At 54.3% G+C, this 8,915-nt stretch overlaps 1 long non-coding RNA gene across 1 annotated transcript; it reads left to right on the top strand.

Moving 5' to 3' along the window:
• The first annotated feature begins 5,871 nt into the window (after positions 1-5,871).
• On the top strand, positions 5,872-8,405 carry LOC148221284 (uncharacterized). The gene is made up of 3 exons (XR_015808314.1): positions 5,872-6,016; positions 6,128-6,243; positions 7,859-8,405. It is a non-coding gene; the product is annotated as an uncharacterized LOC148221284 (long non-coding RNA).
• Positions 8,406-8,915: the final 510 nt, after the last annotated feature.

The raw sequence follows: 8,915 nt of genomic DNA, 5'->3' as shown, positions 1-8,915 counted from the left end.
TTAATGGCATGGATATCTCATACTCCAGCATCCCAGCTGTTGTGTGGCTGAACATGTCCTGCAGTTCCTTTCTTTTGTAAGTGGGATGCTCATGGCACAGGGTCAGAGTGCTGCAGCCTTTGCCATGTTGTCACATGGGCTGGATCCCCTCTCACTTGCAGCCACACAGGAAAGGAAAAACAAAGATGAGGCAGAGAAGAGAGGAAAACATTCCCTGTTCTGATCCCAGAGCATCCTCCCGGTGCTGCAGGTGAAGTGAGGCTGTGCCAGAGAGCACGAGGAGAGACTCAAAAGTACAGAGACAGCTGGACAGTGTGGTGGAGTGAAATGGGAAATATAGAGTAATATTGGAAAGGAGAAAGGAGGAGCCATAAAGAAGGCAAAGAACTGCTCTGTAAAAAGATCTGAACATGGACTGACACCCCCAGAAATCTCCATAGAAACCCAGGGGCAAAGGAAGAGGAAGGTAACAGGACAGAAAGTGGAGCAGGTACCGTGGTTTGCTGTCCCAAAGCTCAGGGAGCAGAAACAGAGGGTTGGCCATAAAAGAGAAGATAGCAGCTGGGCCTGAAGGAAGAAAGAGAGAGACAACAATGTGAACTAGGAACCAAAAGTGGAGATGAAAGGGGACAGGCAGAGCAGGCTGAGAGGGACAGAGACAAGAGCTGGGCAGGGTCCTGCTGTCACACACCAAGTGAGTCTGGGCCAGGCTGGGGGATATGAGCAGAGAGAAGAGAGATTTGGGTGGCCTTCAGAGGAATTCTGTTGTTTTTGGTGAAAGGCAAGGAGTGAGCACCGTGGAGGTGGGAAGATGGTCTGAGTGTAGGAAGTCACTGGACAGGATTAGGATACAAAGGGCTGCTCTTAAATGTGTGGTTTCCCTTGTGAACTCTGGGAATGAGTCTTCTGGGGCTGAAGGTGGCACAACTGGCAAGTGTCCCTATGACAAGAGGAGTCTGGGGTGAGTATGGGAGGATGGAGGGCACTGCCCAAGCCCTTGGCACTTAGGGAATAGGGGAGGGACAGTGTGGAAATGAAAGTGACCCTGGCTGGGTGAGTGGGAAGCTCCAAGAGTTCAATGCACTGAGATTGTGAGGAGCCAGCTCACCTCTGCCTCAGAGTCCTGGAAGAATTGTTTCATAAATCACAGAATGCTGGAATGGTTTTGGTTAGAAGGGATCTTAAATCTCAGCTTGTCTCATCTTGTTCCCCCACCTCTGCCATGGGCAGTGACACTTTCCATTATCCCAGGTGAGTGGGATTGTCCTGATTGACAAAACCATCTCATGGTGGAAATAGAATCAGAGAATCCCAGAATGGTTTACATTGGAGGAGACCTTTAACCCATCCAGAGCCACCCCTGCCATGGCAGGGACCCCTCCCACTGTCCCAGGTGCTGCCAGCCTGGCCTTGGGCACTGCCAGGGATCCAGGGGCAGCCACAGCTGCTCTGGCAATTCCATGGCAGCCCCTGCCCACCCTGCCAGGGAACAATTCCTTCCCCAGATCCCATCCAGCCCTGCCCTCTGGCACTGGAAGCCATTCCCTGTGTGCTGTCCCTCCATGCCTTGTCCCCAGTCCCTCTCCAGCTCTCCTGGAGCCCCTTCAGGCCCTGCCAGGGGCTCTGAGCTCTCCCTGGAGCCTTCTCCTCTCCAGGTGAGCACCCCCAGCTCTCCCAGCCTGGCTCCAGAGGGGCTCCAGCCCTGGGATCAGTGTAGCTGCCTCCTCTGGACTTACACAAGTAGGACAACCATGAGGTTGGAGGCAATTCTTGTGAAGGAGCTGAACTGGAGCAGGAAGTCAGTGCAAGGCACGGGTGGGCCACCCTATAAATGCAGGGTAAATAATCTGGCCTGAGTCATACATAAGATTTTTGAGCTTGTATTATACTGGACAACAGCTGAAGCCAACGAGATGTATGGAAAAATAAAATGCAGCAGGGGTTCTCCAATGGCAGCTTGTCAGGGACTGAGCAATCCATGGGTTTTCTGCACGGCGTTGTGTCTGTCTGGATTTAAGCAACTATCGGATAAAGCACCCATGGGAAATTATTAGCTAACCCAGAGAAGATGGGATCACAGAATTAAAGTGGATAAAGAACTTGTGAAGGGTGAGTCTGCAGTGGATAATATTAAAAGGAGGTTATCAGGAGGAAGGCAGATAAGCAGAGATGTTCCCTGTGGATGGGTCCCAGGGCTGTCTCCGAGCGTTTCCTTTCTTGGCCTTGGTTGCACCCTGCCTGGAATCCACATCCATGGGAGGGTGACCATGTCAGCAGGAGCAGGGCAACCAAGAAAGGAAGAGCAGAGAGCTGAGAGGAATGGGAGAGCTCCTACCTTGCCAAAAACCGACGTCAGGCAGCCCTTCCAGCCAGCAAGGGGACGGCACCTTCTCGGCTGAGAGTGCAGATAAGACCAGGCAGAAACAGTTCAAGTATTTCTGTACTGATGCCAGGAACATGAGCAATTAAATGGAAGAATTAGAAGGCCTCATCCAGGAGGAATGAGTAATCCTGGGAACTGTGGATATGGCAGAACTTATCTTCCAGAGCATAGATGGGAGAACAAGTGTTACAGATATTCCTGATCACAGTCAGATTGTTCTACCAGACAGAGACTGGGGAGGTGAGTTCAGAGTTTGTCTTGCTGAAGAGCTGGAGAAGAGAATTTGGTGCTGATGATAACCTGAGCCTGAATGGGGCTTGGTTTCTGTGAAATGGGCTGGGGTGGACATGAATTGGTCCCCATCCAAGGTCTGGGTGTTGGCCTGCAGGCTTTGAGAGCCAAGGAAAAGCAGATAATGGTGGCCAGGGGAGCTCAGAGTGAGTACACGGTGAGAGCTGCCTGGAGTCACATCCCTGCGGGAGGAGAGGGCTGCAGGGAAGGGCTGCAGGTCCCCACCATGGACAGACCCCAGCCAGGCACAGCTGGCAGGAAAGGGCAAGGCTGGGAGGGCAGGAAAGGTGGGACACGAGCAGGAGGGGGTGATGAAAGGCAAACCCAGATGCAGGAGATCTCTGGTTTCTGTGGGTGAGACACACTCGGGCTGGGGCTGCTGGGTGGCACCAGGAACATTTAGTCCTGCTGCACAGTGAGATTGCCAAGACTGGAAGTGGCCACTGCCTGCTCAGTGCTGCTGCAATGGTGGTGCTTGGCTGGGGAGAGTTACTTGCAGATTCTGGTTAAGTTGGGACAGACATTTGGGCTTTGCTTTCCTCCTCCTGGCCACTCTGTTCTGCTGTAGCCCCCAGACTTTCTGTACATGTTAGAAGTGAGCTCTAGGAGATGAGGGGATGAAGGAAAGAGCTAAGCTGGCCCTCCTCTCTGTTCTCCAGTTGCTTGCCAAGGTTGTGAACTGGAAAGGATGAGAGGAAATGACCTAAAGTTGCACCAGAGCAGATTTAGATTAGATATTAGGAAAAATTTCTTCACTGAAAAGGTGGTTAGGTATTGGAACAGGCTGCCCAGGCAAGTGATGGAGTCATCATCCCTGGAAATATTCAAAAGCCGTGTGGATGTGGCACTTGGGGACATGGGTTAGAGGTGAATACAGTGGTGCTGGGTGATTAGTTAGACTCGGCAATCTTAGAGGTTTTTCCAATCTGAATGGTGCTGTGCTTCTGTGGCTCTGTGACTCAGTGACGCCCCTGTTCCCCCAGGCTGTGTGACGAGGCCAGCCCTGCTGCCCCTGCAGGACTGCACCACTGTGTTGAAGCCATGGCTGCAGAAGCTGGCACATTTTCTGGCAGCACCTGCAGCAGCCCCCAGCAGGGCTGGAGAGCAGAGCAGTGCACAGGCTGCATGTCCAAAGCCATTAGTGCTTGGCTCCCTGCTCCCAGGCAAATGAGCCACTTAACCTGATCAGCTGAACATGTGGGCACAGCCCCGAGCAGCCAGCACAGTGTCACCTGCCTTGTCCTACCCGTGAGGCTCCTGCTGATCCAGCCCTCCCCTGATGGTGTTGGGGGGCTGGAGAAGCCCCCACACCCCCCCTGGGCAGGGATGCTCTCACCAGGCTCCACGCCTTGCCTTCCCTTCCAGCCTGGCCTGGGGTTACTTCAGTCCCTCCTCAGAGCACCCAGGGCACGGCCAGGTTGGTGCTGTGCCTGCAGAAGTGTTTCATCATTTGCTTTCTCCTCCCCACCTCCCTGTCCCGCTGCTGCTGGGCAGCTCCTCTGCATGTAGGTCAGGTAGAAGGTTTTGGTTCAGCTCCCGACTTCCACCACACCTTAGGTGTGTGGGCAGTTACCCAGTAACTCTGCACACACCCTGTCAACTCTAATTACCCAGCAGAGACAGCTCCAGAGCAGAGCAGAGCAGCAAACTGTGTCATCCACCCTGCAGCTGCTCTCTGCCCGAGTGTGGGTGACACAGTGAGTGCTGGCTCAGCCTCCTGCAGCTGCTGGGGAGCACAGCCCCATCCCTCAGCCCTCTGGGATCCCCACACTCCCACGGGACAGCTGATGTAGCTCAGGAACAGAAGGTCCCCAGTGCCAAATGTCCCCTCGAGCAATGGCAGTGTGGCCCCAGAGCCTCTGTGTCCCTTCCTCCTGTGGGGTCTGAGGATGTTCTGCAGGTCACAGGCTCCTTGTCCTGCCACAGCTGCACTCTCCTGCCACCCTGAAAACAGCTCCAGAGCTGGTGGCACTGTGCATGTCCCCACATCCACATGGAAATGCTCTCAGGGCTGCAGCACCTCTGGGCTGAGAGAGCTGGATGAGCTTTAGGGCCCCCTCCAGCCCCAAACCAGCCTGTGATTCTGTAAGCTGCACCACGAGCAAATACACTCCCCAAAAACCCACACCAATCTCCTCTCCAAACCAATCTTCTTTGCAGCCACTCCCAGAACACGAGGAGCCTCGGGTTTGCCCACCTTGCTGCCCCACAGCATCTCCACAGGGCCCTGGAGGGAGCTGGCTCGTCCCTGCAGAGCATCTTATCCTGATTCCAGTCCCCCACATCACTGCTCAGTGCCCGGCCTCTTGTGGGTATCAGGAAGGGTCTGGAGGCAGGATTATAAGCTGAGAGAATTCCAGGCAAAGAGTGCAGTTGTTTTGTTGCTGGTGGCTGGTAAATGAGCCCCCAATGCCATTTTGATTGGACTGAAGCTGGGTGTGAGGGCTGTGTAGAGCTGCAGGGGAAAAGGGCAGCTCAAATATTTTCTTCGTGCATTTTATAAATAAAACCTTTTTTTTTTTTTTTTTTTAATTGTTGTAAATTCCCCAAAAGAGGGGGGAAAAGGGGAAAATAAAGGGAGAAAAGGAAAGGCTTGTAAAACATTTCATTTCCTGTAGAAGGAATGCCTTGGCATGACCCAAATTCACTCCTCTCATTTCCATTTCTTGCAAGTTGAAATGCTTCTCTTTTGATTTGCCTCAGTCTGTATCTCCCCCTTGTTCTCTGTTGGCAACTGGATGAAGAAATCCCCATATCCCTGCCCCAATGTCATCCCTTTGCTCATCCCCTCAGCTCTCAGTGCCCAATTCCCTCTGTGGCTGTCCTGGTGCAGAGGGAGCTGCCTCATGGTGAGCCCAGAAAATCCTTCCCTGGGGGGATCCCAGGAAAGCCAGTGGGGAATCTCTGTGCCCAGAGATGGGAAATGAAGGGAAGCAGTTTCCAGCATGGCACATCACAGAGGGGCAGCTTTCCTTCCTGGGAGGGGCACCGTGCTGCTGGGTGGTGGGTGATGGGGCAAGGGCCCAGCAAGGCTCCATTTCCTGCCATTTGGGAAGGACTGAGCCCAGATCCTTGGGTGGGAGCATTTTTATAAATTCAAATAAATAAAGGAAGTAAATGACAGTCATTTTGGACGTTTTCCTGTATGTAAATGCGTTTCCTTGGTAATCACATCTCTAGTATTTCTGTTTATTTTTATGCATCTGTTTTTGGTTAGCCCACAGAGCTCTGTGCCCAAGCTCAGTGATATCCTTAGATGTCCCTCAGCCTGACATGGGACAGGGGACATGCACAGAGCCCCATGTGGGTCCCTGGTCACCACCAGTGACCTCACTGCACTGGGTAGGGACCAGCAATGCCACGGGGTCGCTGAGCTGGGTTTTTGTGACCCTGCCCAGCTGTTCGTGGTGTGCTGTGGCTCTCAATGACACATTTTTAATTGTGCCTGTTCAGTTCCCTGGAGGCTTTTCAAACCCTGGGGCTGGAATAATTCTCCTGGACCTGAAGATGACGAGGACACCAGAGAGTTCCTGCCCTGTTGATCCCTGGTGTGCCTTGGGCTGAGCAGGGTGAGAGCAGGACACCGTGCCCTGGCCTCAAGCCCAGCTATGTCAGGGTTTGTGAGCACCCAGCCCCTGCTGTCCCTGCCCCACGGCCAGAACACTGCCCTGCTGCTGGTGCTCCCGGCCCCTGGGCACTGCCCTGGGCTGTGCAGGGAGGGAGGGATGGGGCAGGGAGGATGGGATGGAGCAGGGAGGGTGGGATGGGGCAGGGAGGATGGGATGGGATGGGGCAGGGAGGGTGGGATGGGGCAGGGAGGATGGGATGGGGCAGGGAGGATGGGATGGGCAGGGAGGATGGGATGGGATGGGGCAGGGAGGATGGGATGGGGCAGGAAGGGTGGGATGGGGCAGGGAGGATGGGATGGGGCAGGGAGGATGGGATGGATGCTTGCTCTGCCCATCCCCACATTCCCAGTGTGCTTTTGAATGGTATGAAGTGCCCCAGCAGTATGAAGCCACCCTGGCTGTTGACCCCCCTTACCTGGACCCACACGTGGCTTTGTGGGGACCTGGACCAGCAGGGTGGGGGCTGAGGGTGTTTCCCACAGCAGCAGGCTGACCTGGAGCACAGGTCAGGATGTCCCTCCTGAGACAGCTCCCTGTGAGACCTGGGACAGCCAGTGGGACCAACGTGTCTGTGCTGTCACAATAGGGCTCAAAGGGTGGATGTGGCCTTTGGGTGACAGCATCCCACACCATGACCCCCAAAGCCTCCAGAAATTGGCTCCCTCAGCTTCCCACCAATCTGTAACCCGCCAACTGACCATGAACTCTTCATGGTCCCCATGCTGTCCCCTCAGTGCCACCCCTGTGGCAATGCTGGGACTTTGGATGCACTGAGCTTTCCCTCATGGTCCCACTTTGTGTTTGGAGGTGCTTAGATCTCAGTCTGTGAAGGAAAACTCCGGATGAGAATGGGGGGCACTTTTCTTTCCCTCCACCTGTTCTTGCAGCCTTCCTGACTCCAGCAACTCAGGTTTCCCTTTTTGTTCAGCCTTTTCCCTCCCAAACTTCACACAAAATGAGGTGTGCCCTCAGGAGAGCCCTCAGGGTGATAAAAAGGTGCTGGCCTTCCTTGATGGGAAGGCTGTGACCCCCTGGGACAATCTGTGCTGCACTGGGACACAGCGATGGCCACAAAGCACCAGGACAGTGCTCACAGATCCTTGCTGATGTCCTGAGCACTGAACGTGGCTCCTGCCCACCCACCCTTCCCTAAGGGCTGTCTTTTAGAGGGGCATGAAGGAAAGTGTGAGGGACCACACTGGGTCAGTGCCCAGGGCCCAGGTTCATCTCTCTGACACTCTCCTGGGGACACCCCAATGGTTGTTCAGACATTTGTGGTGCCTCAAGACAAACCGGGAGCTGAAATGCAGCTCAGAGTCTGGCTGGCATCTCAGAGAATGACTGGTAAATAAACCTTTATGGCTTTCTTAAGGTTTTTGTACAAGATTCTCCCCGAATTTAAGCTAAAAAAGAGCATCCTTAAAACCATCAGTAGCTCACGTGCAGGCTGTCACTCGGTGCTGTCTCCTGACAGCCACAGCATCGCAGAGAGGGAAACTCTTTTTTCTCATCTGCTTTGTGCCCACCGAGCTTCCCTCTCTGTAACCTTGCACAGGATCCACATCCAGACACACGAGGCACCACCTCTGTGTGACAAATCACCCAGGAACATGTGCCAGGGGAAGGGGCTGCACCCCTGCCACGCAGCACCTGAGAGAAGTCACTGCTGCGAGCATCATTCCACCCAGCACATGGCTTGAACCCAAAGAAAAAGCAGCGTTTTCTCATTCACCTAAAATTATCCACCCACTGGAACAGGTACTAGATCCTGGTGACAAACAGGAGCTGCTGCTTCGAGCACATGTTCTCCTACAAAGCCAGCCTGCAGCTCAGCATGGCTCTGATGTCCTCTGCATCTCAGTGTGGGAATGGCCAGGTCCATGTGGGCTGTGAGCTCTGACACTGCCTGCACACCCACTCACAGTGCTTCCATCGTGTTCTGCTTTTCCATGGACTCCCCAAGCCAGGGTTTATTGTTCGTGCCTTTTGCTGCATCCCAGCCCTCGGCCCCGGTGTGTCAGACAAGGCACGAGCCCTCAGTGCTGCCTCTGAGAGCTGGCAGACTCATAACCATTTTTGGACAGAAAAATATAACACTGCAAGGAAGAAAAAAAACCCAACAACCCCCCCACCCCCCCCCCTTGGATTGCATGTAAAGAAATAAAGCAAAATGCTATTCCCCCACTCCTGCTGTCTGTGCTTGAGCCTTCCAAGAAGTTCCTGTCCTCATCTGTTCGGGTATCATTTTACAGCTCGATGACAAACACGGAACTTGCCAGTTTAAACATACAGGGCTTGGTTTTGCTCTCTGGTACTCACACACACTTACCTTTCCCTCCCAGGGTGGGTGGGAGAGCACTGTCAGTCCCTGTCCCCGTGCAGTCCCCGGGGAGAGGCACAGTGCCATGCTGGGGTGGTGTCCCTGAGTCCTTTCTGTGTGTCCTCCTCAATGCTCTGGTGTTCTCCCATCCTCTGCACCAGAGCTGGGGGATCCACTCGTGCTCCCCCCTCTGCTCCCTGTCACCCACGCTGCTCCTGTTCATGGGGCTCCTCACCTCCTGCTGCACACCTGTGGGGGTGGGTTTAGGGGACCCCAGCAGTGCCTGGTCCCC

This window comes from Sturnus vulgaris, chromosome 24, assembly GCF_052056855.1.
Source record: "Sturnus vulgaris isolate bStuVul1 chromosome 24, bStuVul1.hap1, whole genome shotgun sequence".
In the NCBI taxonomy this organism is placed as follows: Eukaryota; Metazoa; Chordata; class Aves; order Passeriformes; family Sturnidae; genus Sturnus; species Sturnus vulgaris.
Note: the sequence above shows the minus strand (reverse complement) of the source record. Positions and strands in the feature narration are given on the sequence as shown.